Source organism: Dipteris shenzhenensis, chromosome 18 (assembly GCF_047967505.1).
Source record: "Dipteris shenzhenensis isolate YYH24624 ecotype China chromosome 18, Dip_SZ_1.0, whole genome shotgun sequence".
Taxonomy (NCBI): Eukaryota; Viridiplantae; Streptophyta; class Polypodiopsida; order Gleicheniales; family Dipteridaceae; genus Dipteris; species Dipteris shenzhenensis.
Window position 1 is genome coordinate 7,931,524 of NC_141613.1, and position 18,396 is coordinate 7,949,919.

Below are 18,396 nucleotides of genomic sequence, written 5' to 3' on the forward strand. Positions count from 1 at the left end.
AAAACAGTTTTCCTCTTCTTAGTTGTGAAAGCCAAAAGAACTCAAGTACAAAGAAATAGAAGAACCCTATATGTGGGTCTCAAACCAAACTCAACTAACTAAGGTGGCATACTAACTGAGCCACGAACTAGAGTAGATAAGGATAGCTGTCATCCAGCTATTATTCGTGGGCGGTGTACCAACCGCATCTGTAGCTACTAATAAGTCGGTGACATAAATTCACAACAGTCACCCTAGCATATCACGAGTGGAGCTCGATATCTCAACACTCCCCCTCGAGCTCAATCCCAATTCTTGCACACCAAGTAGGTCTCTGAACTTGTGCAGCTTCTCTGCGCCGAATGCCTTCGTGAATATGTCAACTACCTGATCTTCTGTGCTAACATAAACTAGATCAATAAGACCTAGTAAAACCTTCTCCCGCACATAGTCATAATGCACCTCAATGTGCTTTGTTCTAGCATGATAGACTAGGTTATTTGCCAAGTGTATACTGCTCATGTTGTCACAATAAATGACAACTGGCCCATCTGTAGACTGATGCATATCATAAAGTAGCTACCAAGCTACCTCACATGCAGCCATTGCTGCACCCCTGTACTCAGCCTCTGTGCTCGACAAGGCAACTGTAGGCTGTTTCTTGCTGCTCCAGTTGAGTGCAGCACTCCCAAAAGAGAACACATATCCACTGGTAGATCGTCTATCAAAAGTACTACCAGCCCAATCAGCATCAGTGTATCCATGCAACTGTATCTGAACCCCAGCCTCATAAAATAGTCCATATTGCAATGTGGACTTCACATACCTGAGTATGCGTCTAGCCGCATCCAAATGCGGTTTCCTTGGAGCCTGCATAAACTGACTTACCAATCCAATAGCATAGCTTAAATCTGGCCTGGTAATAGTCATATAAATCAAACTTCCTACTATGCGTCTGTACATAGTAGGGTCTTTCAGAAGCTCACCTGCATCTGTGCTGAGCTTCACATTCTGCTCCAAAGGAACTGAAATAGGCTTACAGCCTGTCATCCCATATTTGGACAGCATGTCCAATCCATACTGCCTCTGCAAAATCCCGCTTGGTGATCTAATTACCTCAATGCCCAAGAAATAACGCAGCTCTCCCAAATCCTTCATCTCAAACTTCTACTTCAATAGCATTTTCACATGAAGGATATCTTCATCACTATCACCTATGATGATCAAATCATCAACATAAATGACAAGCAGCATAATCCCTTTCTCTGTTTTTCTCACATAGAGTGAGAAATCTGCCTTGGAAATCTGAATGCAAATAGTGACAAGATACTATCCTATCTTGTCAGACCATGCTCTAGGTGCTTACTTCAAGCCATACAAGGCTTTCTTCAACCTGCAAACAAACTCAGGATGAATAGCATGAACATAACCTGCTGGCTGCTCCATAAAGACCTCTTCTTGCAAATCACCATGCAAGAAGGCATTCTTTACATCCATCTGATGTAAAGACCATCCCTTTTATGCAGCCATAGCAATGACTGCTCTTATAGTTGCCATCCTTGCAACCGGACTGAATGTTTCTTCATAATCAATGCCATATGTTTGTGCATACCCCTTGACAACTAATCTTGCCTTGTATGTATTGAGAGAACCATCTGCATTGTGCTTGATCTTATAAACCCACTTACAGCCAATTGCATTCTTGTTTTTAAGAAAAGGCACCAATTCCCATGTAGCATTGGCTTCCAAGGCATCCATTTCTTCATCCATGGCTTTCTCCCATTTTTCATTTCCCATGGCTTGCTCAAAAGAAGTGGGTTCTGGTTCCTATATAACTTTGACCATATAGGCATAGTGAATGGCTATAAATCCATCATATTTCAGCCTATCCACAGGATACCTAGCTCTGGTAGACCTACACAAAATAGGCTCACTTCCAGGTGCTCTCAAAACATCCTTGGTCTTCCTTACTCCAGGTGTAACAACAGAAGGAATACCCAACTCATCATCAATGCTCTATTCTGAGCCACTGGATTCACCATCCACATAAGAGTGACCTGCATTCACATCAAACATGGGCTGATCTACCTTCTCTTTTCCTTTTCGTGATACCTGCATACCACTATCTACATTGCTTTAAGGAGATTCTCCTGATCTCAATCTACCTGTCCATGGTGAAGTATGTGAACCACTGCTAGAGGACACTGTAGGTCCACTAATATTTTGTGATTGCTGCTGTGAATTCTATACAGCATTACCATTTTGTGCATCAACATCAATCATCGCATTTACTGGTTTATACCAGCTGCTCATCTCATTAAAAATAACATCTCTGCTCACTGTAAACTTATGAGTAGAAGGGTTATAGCATCTATACCCTTTCTGCTGCAGAGAATAACCAATAAAGATGCACTTCTCACCCTTTGGATCCAACTTGGACCTCAACTCATTTCGCACATGAACATAGGCAATGCAACCAAAAATTTTCAAATAAGAAATGTCTAGTTTCCTACCAGTATACATCTCCTCTGGCGTCATGCCATGTATCGCTGCAGTGGGAGTCCTATTCATTATGTAAACTGCTGTAACAACTGCTTCAGCCCAATAATAATCTGGTAGATCTTTTTCATTTAGCATGGCTTGAGATACCTCTCCAATATGCCTGTTTTTCCTTTCTGCAAGTCCATTTTGCTGTGGGGTATGACTGCATGAATATTGCTGCTTTATGCCATGCTCCTGCAGGAACCTTGCAATTCCATTTGAGAGGTACTCTCCCCCTCCATCTGACCTTAGGCATTTTATTTGCTGGCCTGTTTCTTTTTTAACTATAGCTTTAAAAGCTTTGAAGTGCCTAAACACTTCACTTTTCTTTTTCATAAAATACACCTAAACTTTTCTACTGAAGTCATCAATAAAAGTGACAAAATAGCGACACCCTCCAATAGATGCTGCTTTAGTAGTCCACACATCATAGTGGAGCAATTCCAATGGCTTTTTACTCTCTTGAACATGCCTAGGAAATGGTTTCCTTGCTGTTTTCCAAATTGACAGGCCTCACAAACCTTATGCATTTCTGCAACCTTGAATTTAGGAAATCCTGCGACAATATTTTGAGCTTGCATTGATTTAAGTCATTGTATATTAACATGACCAATGCGTTTATGCCAGATATCAATATCTGCAACTACACCGATCCCATGTGCAAACATTGCTGCACTCAATTCAGGCATGTCCACATCCAATGTAAACATCTTGCCCTTCTTCTTTCCTTTTGCTATCAAGCGACTGTTATTTTTCATATCCTCAACGAAGCATCCATGAGGATTAAATCTGACCTGCAAGCCCTGCTCAATCATTTGACCAATAGAAACCACGTTCTTGGTGATGTTCGGGACATGAAATACATCAGACATGTATTTCTTTTTCCCATCCTGCATAGACAAAGGAATTTCACCAATCTGCACAATAGGATGTGCAGTATCATCACCAGTCTCCAGAAATCCTGGTTTTTCCATTTTCCTTGCATCCTGCATCCACTCTGCATGACCTGTCATGTGGTTTGATGCACTTGAGTCAACATACCACATATCATTTCGTTCTTCTGCACTTGTCATAGAATTGGTCATGTGCTGTACCATAAATAGATGCTCATTTCTGTCATCGCCCTGTCTATTGGAAGATGCATAATTGCCTTGTTGCAATTTTCCATTCATAATGTCATTCTGCTTTTTGTAGCAGTCTTTAGCCATATGACCCATTTTACCATAGTAGTAGCATTCAACATTGTTGTTTGCATTTTGGCCTCTCTGCCATCCACCACGGCCTCTTTGGCTCCCCCTGCCTCTAGAGTTACCACATTCTCCTCCATAGGACTGGTTTTCTTGAGTTTGCTGCATATTGTGATTTCTACCATGGCCTGCAGATCGTCGACCTCCTCTACCTCTGCCTCTACCTCTTCCAACATTTGAGTAGAAGATAGTTTCTTTTGAAGCTCCTCCTGAAGAAGATGCACCCCCATTTCTTTGCTCTTCAGAAATTAGAAGAGCAAACAACTCTTAAAAATCAAGAAATTTTTCACGGATGGCAATGGATGTCCGGAACTATGCATAATCCTTTCCTAGACCATTCAAGGTCATAGAAACTAGATCATCATCTTCCACTGGCGACCCAATGGAAGCAAGTGCATCTGCAATTTTCTTCACCTTCATGTGGTAGCATTTATGCTCAAATGTTCTCTCTGCACATTGTGCAACTCCTGTTTGAGTTGCATTTTCCTGGCTTGCATATTTGTGCTCTACATTTTTGCCAAAGTATCCCATGCCTCCTTTGGTGTACTTGCATCCTGAATATGCACAATCATAGAATCCAAAATACTAATAGACAGCCAGTACATAACTTTTCTAGCTCTCTCATGCCATCCTTTAAATGCTTACATTTCCTGTTGATTGGGAACATTAGGAAGAACTAGTTCTTCTTCATTTCCTGTAATGAACTCCCAATAGCCTTTTCCCATAAGGAAAATCGTCATTCTAAACTTCCATTCCTGGAAGTTGTTCTTGTCAAGCTTTTCTGTGACAATCTGTGAAAGAGAATCAGACGCCATTATAGAACACTACAAAATATTCTGTCACTGCAAAAAACACAGCTTTTGCCTCACACGGGCAGATCTGCAAAATTGATGAAAGTGGTATTTGACCACACAGTCACTTCCTAGTGACGATTTTGCATCAACAAGCAACAAGCATGATTCTACTCCCAATATCTCTGCACACAGGCATACGATGCAATTTCTATGGTAACTTTCCACCGACCAGCCGAGCAGTGGTCGCATAGCAAAAACAGGGCTTTTTTTTGAGTGCCTGCGAAGAACTTCCGCCTTCAAAACGGGCCCCGAAATGGCCCCGTAGCATATACTGTTCTCTCACCACACCGCAAAGGACGTCTCAATCTGAGACAGAACACTCTTGCACTTTTGGCTGTGCTACCTGCAGAGATTTGCTCCCAAACTCAAAATAGGAAAGCAACACTGGTCCTCTTACCAGGACACCGCGAACTTGGTTTGCTTTCTTGAGCTCCTTACCACGAACAAGGCTCTGATACCATGTGAAGATAGTGGGAGAGAGGGAAAGAGTCTCACTTGCAGCTTTCTCACATGCACAATGGGGGAATACAGACACAGGTGGAGGCTGAAAATAGTTTTCCTCTTCTTAGTTCTGAAAGCCAAAAGAACTCAAGTACAAAGAAATAGAAGAACCCTATATGTGGGTCTCAAACCAAACTCAACTAACTAAGGTGGCATACTAACTGAGCCACGAACTAGAGTAGATAAGGATAGCTTTCATCCAGCTATTATTTGTGGGCGGTGTACCAATTGCATCTGCAGCTAATAAGTCGGTGACATAAATTCACAACAGTCACCCTAGCATATCATGAGTGGAGCTCGATATCTCAATAGCCCAATGTGTGGCTTGTGTCCAGTGAATGCTTCATAAGGAGTCATACCCTGTATCGGTTCAGTAGGAAGCCGATTAAGCAAATAGTTTGCAGTGGCTATTGCTTCTGCCCAATATTGATTTGGAAGATGCTTTTCACTAAGCATTGCTCTAGCACTATCTACTAAAGTCACATTCTTCCTTTTAGCTCTTGCATTCTATTGAGGAGTATCTGCACATGTGGATTGTCTTCATATGTAGTGACTTTTGCAAAAGTTCATGAATGCTGAAGACATGTATTCACCTCCTCTATCTGATCTCATGACCTTGATCTTTCTGCCTGTCTGGTTTTCTACCATGGCTTTGAATTCTTGAAATCTAGAAAACACTTCAGATTTCTCTTCAGAAAGTAGACCCAACAATATCTGCTGTAGTCAATGATGAAAGTCAAGTAGTAAAGAGAACCATTGATGTTGCAGGTCTGGGCATAACCCCATACATCTGTATGTATCAAATCAAGAATATCTCATGCATGAGACGTACTTCTGACAAAGTTGGTTCGCTTTTGTTTGGTGAAGCAACATGCTTTGCAAACTTTTCCAAGAAACTGTAGCTTCGGAATCCCAATTGCCATATTCTAATTCTTGAGATCGAACAAGTACTTGAAGTTGACATGACCATATCTCTTGTGCCATTTTGCAGATAGTGGCATCTGTTGTGGTTGAGCTGACATGGCATGCTTACCTGGTACTGTAGCTAGCATTTTGTATAAGCCTCCTTCCCACCTTTTGCTACTAGCTGACATCTTTTTGATTTGTCTTTGATAGTGCATTCATCACCATCGAAGATGACTCAATAATTGTGTTCCATTATTTGACCTACTAACAAAAGGTTCTTGCTGAGCTTTGGAACATAGAGCACATCTTTCACTAATCCTTTTGTACCAGTGAAATTGTTCATAGGGATAACGCCTACTCCTTGAATCAAATTCGGTGTATTGTCTACTATATAGATGACATTTTTCTAACCTTCTAATGGTTTCATTTCTATGAACCATTCCTGATGATTTTTCATATGAGATGATGCACCGCGATCGATATACCAAGGAACTTGTTCCACTTGGTTGACTTGATAGCTGAAATCCTCTTTTGGATTGAAATCAATGTCTAGGTACACTATATCAGTCTGATGCATTTCCTCGCTTACAAGAAACATATTCCCATGTTCATTTGCAAAATGACTGTGACTAGAATGTCCACCACGATGATTTCCTCTGCCTCAAGAATTCCCTCGATTACTGCTGGATTGACCACCTTGGTCGCACTGCTTCTTGCAGCAATCTCTTTCATAGTGTCCAAACTTGTGACAGTAGTTGCACTGAATGTTTGACATGTTGGTGGATGCATTCCTTCATTCTTGGAATCTTCCTTGGTTGGAATGATTTCCTGTTTGCTAATTTTGATGTTGCTAAGGATGATGCTGATGATGATGCTAACTTTGATTTTGTTGCTAATGATAACCACTTTTTTGATATGATCTACCTTTGCCTTTTCCTCTGCTTCTGTTTCTATTTGAAGCTGTGAATGACCTTTACATGCTTGAATGGCTTGAGTCCTGAGTTCTTCACCAAATAGAACTGACGGAAGTTCTTCTAGTGTCAGAATTTGCAGTTGAATGGCAATAGTTTGGACTAGATTCTCGTATCCCTCTCCTTGTCCATTCAGAATGACTTGAACCATTTCTGCAGGGTTCATAGTCTCTCCTACTGCTGTAAGTTGATTGTTGTAGTCTTTTATGCGAAGTACATAAGCATGACCGGTTTCACTGCTGTTGCAGAAACTCTGGTTTATTTGGTTTCTCAATTTGAGAATCCTAGATGTGCTCTTGGACTCATACAGAGTTGCGAACATATCCCATGGTTCTTTTGATGTCTTGATTGCGTTGAGCTATCCTAGCATGACATCTTGCACATTCTGCTTGATCAGGTGATAGGCATACTTGTCTTTCTTATCCCATTCTGTTTGAGCTCGGGCAATGGTAGGATCGGCTATTGGTGCGGAAACTGTTTGTGTAGATGTAGATCCCATTGCTAGTGCTATGACAACAAATGGAGTAGAGCTACTTATGGCGGGATCAGCCAATGGTCTAGGTGTAGACCTAGTGACATACTCCCATTTGTCCTGAAGTACAAGAATGGTCTCCATTCGATATTTCCATGTACCGTAATTGGAGTTGTCTAACTTAGCAGATGCCTCCAGATTGAGGTTGCTAGTCATAGACATGGTGCAAGAAATGTACTCAAAAGTGTCGTGAAAATCTCTGTATGAATCAACTGCAAATACACTGACTATGCCAATTGAAATCTTTGAACTGTCGGTGAAGATAGAACTGCAATATATAAAATCTGATATGTATTACAAGCCTTGTGGCAATGATGCCAGGAATAGCCAAGAGGCTTTACAAGGCTGAAATGATGTGCACGATGCCGTGAAATAGCCGAATAGGCTTTACAATGGTGGCATGTGTGTGAAATCAGGTGCTATCTGCCCACTGAAACAATCTGCAATGCCTCTGTACTCTCTGAAGTCTGCTCACTGAATTGATGAACGTAAGGTTTTAGGTAATGTAATGATGTGGAATCGTATGATGTGAGCATATGGACTGACTCCGAGTAGGTACTAGTTGGGAATTTCGGGCATGGCTTAGATTGGCAATGATGTGTCACTGTGGGTCACATGCAGTGATGATGTGGAACTGTGCCTAGCAAGAGGTGTGCCTGTGAAGCCTTGTGGGTTGGGTCTCCCTATTATAGGACTTGTTGGCTCGAAAGAGGTTATAGGAGTCATGTGGTGTTGGGTTAAGTATGATCAAGGGCTCGAAAGAGGTTATAGGAGTCATGTGATGTTGGGGTAAGCATGTGTGCATCTAGGGGAGACACATGTGTGTTTGTGTGTGTTGTAAAGGCACATCAAGTGCTATGATGTGTCTAGTGTGTGACCTAAGTGATGATGTAAGACAAAGTCAATCCCACTGATGTAGGGATTGATTCCCACTGATGTAGGGGCTGATTGCCACTATGTAGGAAAGGTATTACCTTCTCCCCCTTTCTTTAAGAGAGAGTCCTCTCTCTCACAATCATAATAGAGATCTACGATTTTTGTTTCATTTTGCTCTCACACCTCTTGCAAGATGCATCTATTCTATCCTACGGGATCCTACAAATGGTATCAGGTCTTTAGGTTCTAGATCTAGCCTAGCCTAGCCTAGCATTAGATGCTATGTCTAGCATAAAGTACTAGTTCCTCATCTTCTCCATTTTCGTTCTTCTTCCCCAAATCTTTGAGAGCTCTGTTCTCTACCTACAAATGACCATTTCCGAAACCCTTTGAGTTGCAAACTCCTCATGTATGGGCAAACTTCTAGCTACAAGCAATCAGAGAAATTTTGACTATACGCGCAATGCTAACACTCACACTCTTTGACAAAATTTCATGCAATGCCGCCTCTGTACTTACCTACCTGAAAATTCCTCTGAGCCTGTGTTGGATGACATTGAGGGCAAGCTGTTGCTGAAATCTGAACTCATTTAAACAAGAAATGGAGGAGAAAACTATGAAAAACTAGTCTGTCTTCTCAAGCTTGGCTATGGCAACCTGGCACAACATTGCACCCCTCCTTGTTGTGGTAGCTCTTCTCTAGTATAAGGCCTTTCTTTTTGCCTAAAAATCCCCTTGAATAGAGGTATGAGCTATGAGAATTGCACCCTCCAAGTTCTGGTCTCTGTTTTGGACAGTTTTGACAAGGTTGTGAGTTTGATGCTACATCAGGTGCTACTTTAGCATTTTTGATGTTTTAAAGTGTTGAATAGCTTCAGTACAACTATGGGTATAGGTTTGCTTTAAGTTGCTACACCTAGATTTTCTTGGAATACATTCATTTAGCCACCTCTATGAAGCATGCAAGTGGAAGCATCATTTCCATTATGTTTTGTAGTATGAAATTTGGTTACAAGCCTTTGCTACTCTAAATGCTTGTATTTTGAAGCTCTTCAACTCTTTCTAGCCTTGTAAGAGAGTAGATACTACTCATTTTGGGTTAGACCCTCTCATGGCTACCATCTTGAACATGGATAAGTTCAATGGTAAAGGCTTTCACACATGGCAGATGAAGATTAAGTTTGCATTGATGAGGGAAAACCTCTAGGGGCTTATCAAACCTGCTTCAACTTCTTCTTCAATAGCCTCTAATGCTGGAGAATCCTCAACTCTGACATGCCTGGCAAGAGATCCTGCTAGAGAGGAGAAAGCCTATGGCATCATTGCTCTTGGCTTAGGAGACGACTATATCCCATCATATCTTTGATTTAGAATCTCCTTCTGAAGCTTGGCAGAAGCTTGACATTATTTTTGGTGCTAGCTCTCACATCTCAAAATTGTCACTTAAAATTGCTTTCTTTGAATTGAAGATGGCTAGTGGCACTCCCTTGGCTGCCCATGTCAATTACATGCAGAGTCTCATGACTCAACTTGCTTCTATCAACTCTCCAATCACTACAGATGATGCAATGGTAGTATTGTTCAAAAGTATGCCTGAAGATTATGATCATGTTGTTACCACTCTGAAAAATCTTCCTAATCCTACTCTTGAAGATCTTATTATTGCTCTTCAAGAAGAAGAAAGGCACATGGAACTCTAGAGAGGCAATGACACAGCCTACCAGAGAGGCAATGACACAACCTATGCCATAAAAATTCAGAAGGGCAAGTTTTCACCTTGCAAACATTGTGGGAAGACTAATCACCTCTCAAAAGATTGCTTCAAGATCAATCCATGCAAACATTATGGCAAAAACAATCACCATGAAAAGTATTGTAAAGCCAAAAAGGAAGAAACTACAAAGTCAAAAACTGCCAATCTACTTTCATTTGATGAGTCTCCACATGATGAAGACTATGCTTTTTAGGCACTTTGTCTTTTTTGGTTTATCATCACTTGGTCAAATTTTGAGGTTTTCTGCCTGGAGTAGTACTCCAAAAAGAATATGTTATGTAAATCACCTCTGGTCACCATATGATGTAGGCCATGTGATACTATCCCATTTCTATGAACCTCACACCCTTGGGAACCGTTGCTAGCATGAGATCCTAGCCATAGATTAATCCTTGACCATCATGAGATGGCATGAGAAACTATGAGACTAGATGTATCCTTGATACTGCAAGAGTCAACCCCTTGAGGGGGGGTTTGTTGGGGTAAGTATAATCAAGGGCATATTGTATGGTGCATGTGTGCATCTAGGGGAGTCACATGTGTGTTTGTGTGTGTTGTAAAGGCACATCAAGTGCTCTGACGATGTAAGACAAAGGCAATCCCATTGATGTAGGGATTGATTCCCACTGATGTAGGGGCTGATTGCCAAGGTATTACCTTCTCCCCCTTTCTATAAGAGAGAGTCCTCTCTCTCACAATCATAATAAAGATCTACCATTTTTATTTCATTGTGCTCTCACACCTATTGCAAGATGCATCTATTCTATCCTACGGGATCCTACATGTGGAATATAGATACTATCTCTCTCTCCCTCAGTGACACAGAAGACTATGAAGGACTCGCTCCTTTTCTCTCGCATACTCTTGGAGACAAATCTCTCCAATTTTTAGAATCCACCTTCCTCTCCTTATCTCTCTCACTCTCACAGCAACAAGAAACACTCAAATAAACTCTCTCAAATGATGGAAATCTCTCAACAACAATGATGGAAATCTTCTTCCAATGGATGGCATTTTCTCTCAATGGAAGAGAATGGAACACTCAATCTCTCTCGATCTCTCAATCTCTCAATCACTCTCACAAGAAGGATGGCACCTCAGTGGAAGGCATAACCATGCTCTGATACCATGACAAAATATGAAGAGGGGAGAGGAGAAGAGTGGAGATGAGGAGAGAGGGCACAGCTAGAGAGTACACAACAAATGACTAATTGTACACTAGATTTAGTTGAAAAAATAGAATATATACAAACCCATTTAGGGTTAGGGTTAGGAAATCTAACCCTTTCCTTTATAGCACTCTATAAGGTTAGTGCTATGCACATATGATCACGTGATGGTGCTATGCACACATGATCACATGATGTTGAGCGTGAACTCTCAACATGGAGGTGGTGTGGCCCCCCTTCCTAGGGCATTCACCAAAATGTGCATTGCCTCATCAATTAACATTGTTTGGGCTACTGGTGGTAGAGGTAGTGTTGCTATGGGCCTGATGAGACATAGGGCTAGCTAGCCCACATGGTGATATCCACATAGTTGCTGGTACTAGCATTGGAATGGATGTACCAAGGCCTGCATTCCTCTCGAATGAGGTGGGTCTTGGGGCATGGGAACATTAGTTCCATGCAATGGGCGCTAGGGTGGAAACTATGGTGCCCCATAGTTGATGAAGGCTGGTGGCACCAAGACTGTTGGGGGTTCATAAGGCACTCTTGGAAGTTCCTAGTATCCCCTCAGCTAGGGTCTTGCCTTTGAAATTCCCTCATCCATGAGTCTTCATCATCCATGTGTTCCCGCTCGGAAGGTCTTGCATAGACAGAGGGTCTTGGGTTGGTTTCCATCCCGGTCTGTGGTTCGGGAGCTTAATGTTGCTGACCTTCCCTCCCTGTAGACATGCTAGCAAAGGGGTTCTCCATGTCTACTGACTCTGTTTGGCCTAAGCATCCAAATATGTTGGAGAATGTTCCTCTAAGCCTGGATGCAACCGAAGGTGCAGGCAAGTTAGGAGAAGCTACACTTGTGAAGGGGGCCTCAGATGCCCTTGGACCCGAGGGATCCTGCATCACTTCGTCCAAGCTCTTTGTTTCATCAGAGCTAGATAGAGTTTCTGGTCGGGGGCCTACTAATGGTGGAGGCTAGGGATCACGGCCTTCCGGATCCCCAGCTAGGGCAAAAGGTGGGTTGAGCGTAGCTCGAAGCACTCTCTTCTGGTATGGGCTCCTTTGGCAGAATTCTTCCAGACCTCAAGTGCATGTGGGATGCCTCTAGCTGAGCACACTCAGGTTGAACTGCGGTTTGGAATTTTTTAATTCTTTGGCTACCCCAAAGGTATCACGAGACGGTCGATGGGATAGCTCTATAGCCATGGTCGGCAAGATCCAGTATTGCATCGGGTGGTGGGATACTAGTATAGTGGCGAGTGGTAGCATAAGCGTATAGCGATGGCAGCAGAGTAAGAATGACCATGGGTGGTGAAGTAGATGTATCACGATGATTGACGGGGTAAGAATGACCACGAGTGGTGAAATAGATGTATCATGACGATTGATAGGTAGATCTTGCCACATGGTCGGTGGGATTAGATGCAAGTGGTATCCCTACGGGCATAGGGATACAGTTAAGATAGTAGGTGGCAAGAAAGGGAATCCGTGGGATCTTACCGATGTGTCAATCGGTGGTATAGTTATTCGAATGGCGGGCATGGGGATTGAAATGGCGATGATCGGTGGAATAAGCATATCGCGAGGTTGATGAGTAGCATGATAAAAAAGAGTGACGATCGGCATGATAACAAGAGCGACAAGCAACGTGATAAACATAATGCATCAGGCAGTGGAATAAAGATAGTGGCAATCAAAGAGATACGAATATGGCCACGTGCATGGGGGTGGGTTCACCATGCTGGTGGTGCAGTAGCAGGATATTCATGAGCAAGATATTCCTCGGCAGCGGTGCCAAAAATGTTGTGGATCTTGACGATGACTCACATGTCATGGGGTGTTGAAGGTAGTGATGATTGGAGGGATACAAATATGGCCACAGGCATGGGGGTGGGTTCACCATGCTATTGATGGAGTAGTAGGATAGCAACGGTCGGTGGGATGGCTCTAAAGCCATAGGTCAATAGCTATCACGTCAGTAGGATAGTAACTCCGACACGCATTTAATCGAGGTGGTGGGTTAGGCCGTGGTCAGAAGTTAGGTCGACGGGATAGCTCTATGGCATTGAGTCAATGCGGTTTGACCAATGGGATATGGCTAATGCACCGATCGGTGGGATATTTGGTCAGTAGGATAGCTCTATGGCGCCGACATGGTGGGATAGGAAAACACAATGTTACTGACTAATTTTCATGCATTTTTTGAAGATTTTGGGGGTGCTACACTATCTAGTTCACCTACTCAATGAAAAAAAGTTGAATAAAAAACCCTTTTTGAAAGAAAAAATGCAAAATTTCATGAAGGGTGAATTCTAGAACACAAAACAACTTTAAAATTTGGCAAGAATCATCATTTTTGTTGTTTTTTGAGGTGTTTGGACGTCATACACTCCTTAGCAATCACACACACTAAGTTTCTATCAACTTAAAACATTAAAAAGCATCAAAGACAAGCTTCAAATGCTCCCAAATGGCTTTCCAATAAGAAAAAATTATTTTCCTACTTTTCTGTCCACACTCTCACTTCCTCCCTCTCTTTCCTCCTAAAACTCCGCTAACAAGCTCCAAGGTAGAGGCTTGAAGACTCGTGCAATGGGTAGATATCAAAGAGAGATAAGTGCAAATGCAAAAGCATACCTTTTCTCCTTGGCAACGGTGCCAAAAATGTTGTGGGTCTCGGTTGTGACACGTGTCGTGGGGATGTTGAAGATATGCCGATGGAGCCTCCACTCCATGCTACTCCTTGTGGGAGCAATGCATAGCACGAGTCATCCGCAAGTGCCACTCGAGAGGCCTACAGATTGTTGCAATGTGTCTCCATGTGAGAAAGAGGTAAGGGGGCACTACAATGGAAAACAAGAGAACACCCAAAAAACTCTCTTGGAAGAGAAGAGGAAGCTTGTATTCAAACTTGTGCAAACAACAATGAAGACCAAAGTCACCACTTTGGCCTTTTATACAAGTCACCTTTAGAAGGGAGGGCCAACCCTTTGCCTTTTTAGCACTCTCCTTATCTTTTACAACCAAAGGCTCTTGGGCAGGGTGCCAAGGCATATTTCTATTCTCCCCATCTCTCCCTACTAGCAAAAACAGCACTTATGTTAACCATATTAAAGTGCTTGGGACAAACTTGACATTAGGAGGTGGTCCTAACCGACAGTTCCCAAATAGTGCTTTTGTTATCCTCATGCCTCCTAGGCTTAGGTGATTTGGGGCTCAAACTCCTTGAGTTTAAGCTGTACTCCTTTCATGGGGCTATTTTTGTTGGTGTGGCTATTTCCATGGACGTAGACCTGAAATGTGCACGTCTTGCAATCTTTGGTCTTGGCATTAGCTGGAACATACCACCTGTGCCTGGAATCCTTGGACTTTGGGTATTCGGGGATTAAACTCCCTGAGTTTGAGTGATACTCCTGTGAAGATAGTGGGAGAGAGGGAAGGAGTCTCACTTGCGACTTTCTCACATGCACAAATGGGGGAATACACACAAAGGTGGAGGCTAAAAACAGTTTTCCTCTTCTTAGAGCTCTCCCAAATCCTTCATCTTAGACTTCTGCCTCAATAGCATTTTCACATGAAGGATATCTTCATCACTATCACCTGTGATGATCAAATCATCAACATAAATGACCAGCAGCATAATCCCTTTCTCTGTTTTTCTCACATAGAGTGAGAAATCTGCCTTGGAAATCTGAAAGCCAATAGTGACAAGATACTGTCCTATCTTGTCAGACCATGCTCTAGGTGCTTGCTTCAAGCCATACAAGGCTTTCTTCAACCTGAAAACAAACTCAGGATGAATAGCATGAACATAACCTGCTGGTTGCTCCATAAAGACCTCTTCTTGCAAATCACCATGCAAGAAGGCATTCTTTACATCCATCTGATGTAAAGACCATCCCTTTGATGCAGCCATAGCAATGGCTACTCTTACAGTTGCCATCCTTGCAACCGGACTGAAAGTTTCTTCATAATCAATGCCATATGTCTGTGCATACCCCTTGAAACCTAATCTTGCCTTCTATCTATTCACAGAACCATCTGCATTGTGCTTGATCTTATAAACCCACTTACAGCCAATTGCATTCTTGTCTTTAGGCAAAGGCACCAATTCCCATGTAGCATTTGCATCCAAGGCATCCATTTCTTCATCCATGGCTTTCTCTCATTTTTCATTTCCCATGGCTTGCTCAAAAGAAGTGGGTTCTGGTTCCTGTATCACTTTGACCATATAGGCATAGTGAATGGCTATAAATCCATCATATTTCAGCCTATCCACAGGATACCTAACCCTGGTAGACCTGCGCAAAATAGGCTCACTTCCAGGTGCTCTCAAAACATCCTTGGTCTTCCTTACTCCAGGTGTAACAACAGAAGGAATACCCAACTCATCATCAATGCTCTGTTCTGAGCCACTGGATTCACCATCCACACAAGAGTGACCTGCATTCACATCAAACATGGGCTGATCTATCTTCTCTTTTCCTTTTCGTGATACCTGCATACCACTCTCTGCATTGGTTTGAGGAGATTCTCTTGATCTCAATCTGCCTGTCCATGGCAAAGTATGTGAACCACTGCTAGATGACACTGCAGGTCCACTGATATTTTGTGATTGCTGTTGTGAATTCTGTGCAGCATTACCATTTTGTGCATCTGCATCAATCATCATCACATTTACTGGTTTATACCAGCTGCTCATTTCATCAAAAATAACATCTCTGCTCACTGTAAACTTACAAGTAGAAGGGTTATAGCATCTATACCCTTTCTGCTGCAGAGAATAACCAATAAAGACGCACTTCTTAGCTTTTGGATCCAACTTGGACCTCAACTCATCAGGCACATGGACATAGGCAATGCAACCAAAAATTTTCAAATGAGAAATGTCTGGTTTCCCCCTCCATCTGACCTTAGGCATTTTATTTGCAGGCCTGTTTCTTTTTCAACCATAGCTTTGAAAGCTTTGAAGTGCCCAAACACTTCACTTTTCTTTTTCATAAAATACACCCAAAGTTTTCTGCTGAAGTCATCAATAAATGTGATAAAATAGTGACAGCCTCCAATAGATGCAGCTTTAGTAGTCCACACATTAGAGTGGATTAATTCCAATGGCTTTTTACTCTCTTGAACATGCCTAGGAAAAGGTTTCCTTGCCTGTTTCCCAAATTGACAGGCTTCACAAACTTGTGCATTTCTTCAACCTTGAATTTAGGCAATCCTGCAACAATATTTTGGGCTCGCATTGATTTAAGTCGCTGTATATTAGCATGACCAATGCGTTTGTGCCAGATATCAATATCTGCAACTACACCGGTCCCATGTGCAAACATTGCTGCACTCAATTCAGGCATGTCCGCATCCAACGTAAACATCCTGCCCTTCTTCTTTCCTTTTGCTATCAACCGACTGTTATTTTTCATATCCTCAACAAAGCATCCATGAGGATTAAATCTGACCTGCAAGCCCTGCTCAACCATTTGACCAACAAAAACTAGGTTCTTGGTGATGTTTGGGACATGAAATACATCGGACAGGTATTTCTTTTTCCCATCCTGCATAGACAAAGGAATTTTACCAATCTGCACAATAGGATGTGCAGTATCATCACCAGTCTCCAGAAATCCTGGCTTTTCCATTTTCCTTGCATCCTGCATCCATTTTGCATGACCTGTCATGTGGTTTTAACACACGTGAGTCAACATACCACACATCATTTCGTTCTTCTGCACTTGTCACAGAATTGGTCATATGTTGCACCATAAATAGATGCTCATTTCTGTCATCACCCTGTCTACTAGAAGATGCATAATTGCCTTGCTGCAATTTTCCATTCATAATGTCATTCTGCTTTTTGTAGCAGTCCTTAGCCATATGACCCATTTTACCACAATAGTAGCATTCAATATTGCTGTTTGCATTTTGGCCTCTCTGCCATCCACCACGACCTCTTTGGCTCCCCCTGCCTCTAGAGTTACCACGTCCTCTTGCATAGGACTGGTTTTCTTGACTTTGCTGCATAATCTGATTTCTACCACGGCCTGCAGATCGGCCTCCTCTACCTCTACCTCTACCTCTTCTAGCATTTGAGTAGAAGACAGTTTCTTTTGAAGTTCCTCCTGAGAAAGATGCACCCCCATTTCTTTGCTCTTCAGAAATAAGAAGAGCAAACAACTCTTCAAAATCAGGAAATTTTTCACCGACGGCAATGGATGTACAGAACTGTGCATACTCCTTTCCTAGACCATTCAAGGTCACAGAAACTAGATCATCATCTTCCACTGGCGACCCAATGGAAGCAAGTGCATCTGCAATTTTCTTCACCTTCATGTGGTAGTCATTTATGCTTAATTTTTCTCTCTGCACATTGTGCAACTCCTGTTTGAGCTGCATTTTCCTGGCTTGCGTATTTGTGCTGTACATTTTTGCCAAAGTATCCCATGCCTCCTTTGGCGTACTTGCATCCTGAATATGCACAATCATGGAGTCCGAAATACTGATAGACAGCCAGTACATAACTTTCCTGGCTCTCTCATGCCATCCTTTGAATGCCTGCATTTCCTGTTGATTGGGAACATTAGGAAGAACAAGTTCTTCTTCATTTCCTGTAATGAACTCCCAATAGCCTTTTCCCATAAGGAAATTCGTCATTCTAAACTTCCATGCCTGGAAGTTGTTCTTGTCAAGCTTTTCAGTGACAATCTGAGAAAGAGAATCAGATGCCATTTCAGAACACCGCAAAATATTCTGTCACTGCAAAAAACACAGCTTTTGCCTCACACAGGTAGATCTGCAAAACTGATGAAAGTGGTATTTCACCACACAGTCACTTCCTAGCGACGATTTTGCATCAACAGGCAACAAGCATGATTCTACAACTCCCAATATCTCTGCACACAAGCATACGATGCAATTTTTGCGGCAACTTTTCACCGACCAGCCGAGCAACGCACAGCAAAAACAGGGCCTTTTTCTGAGTGCTTGTGAAGAACTTCCGCCTTCAAAACGGGCCATGAAATGGCCTCGAATCAGAAAAATAAAGTCACCAAGGG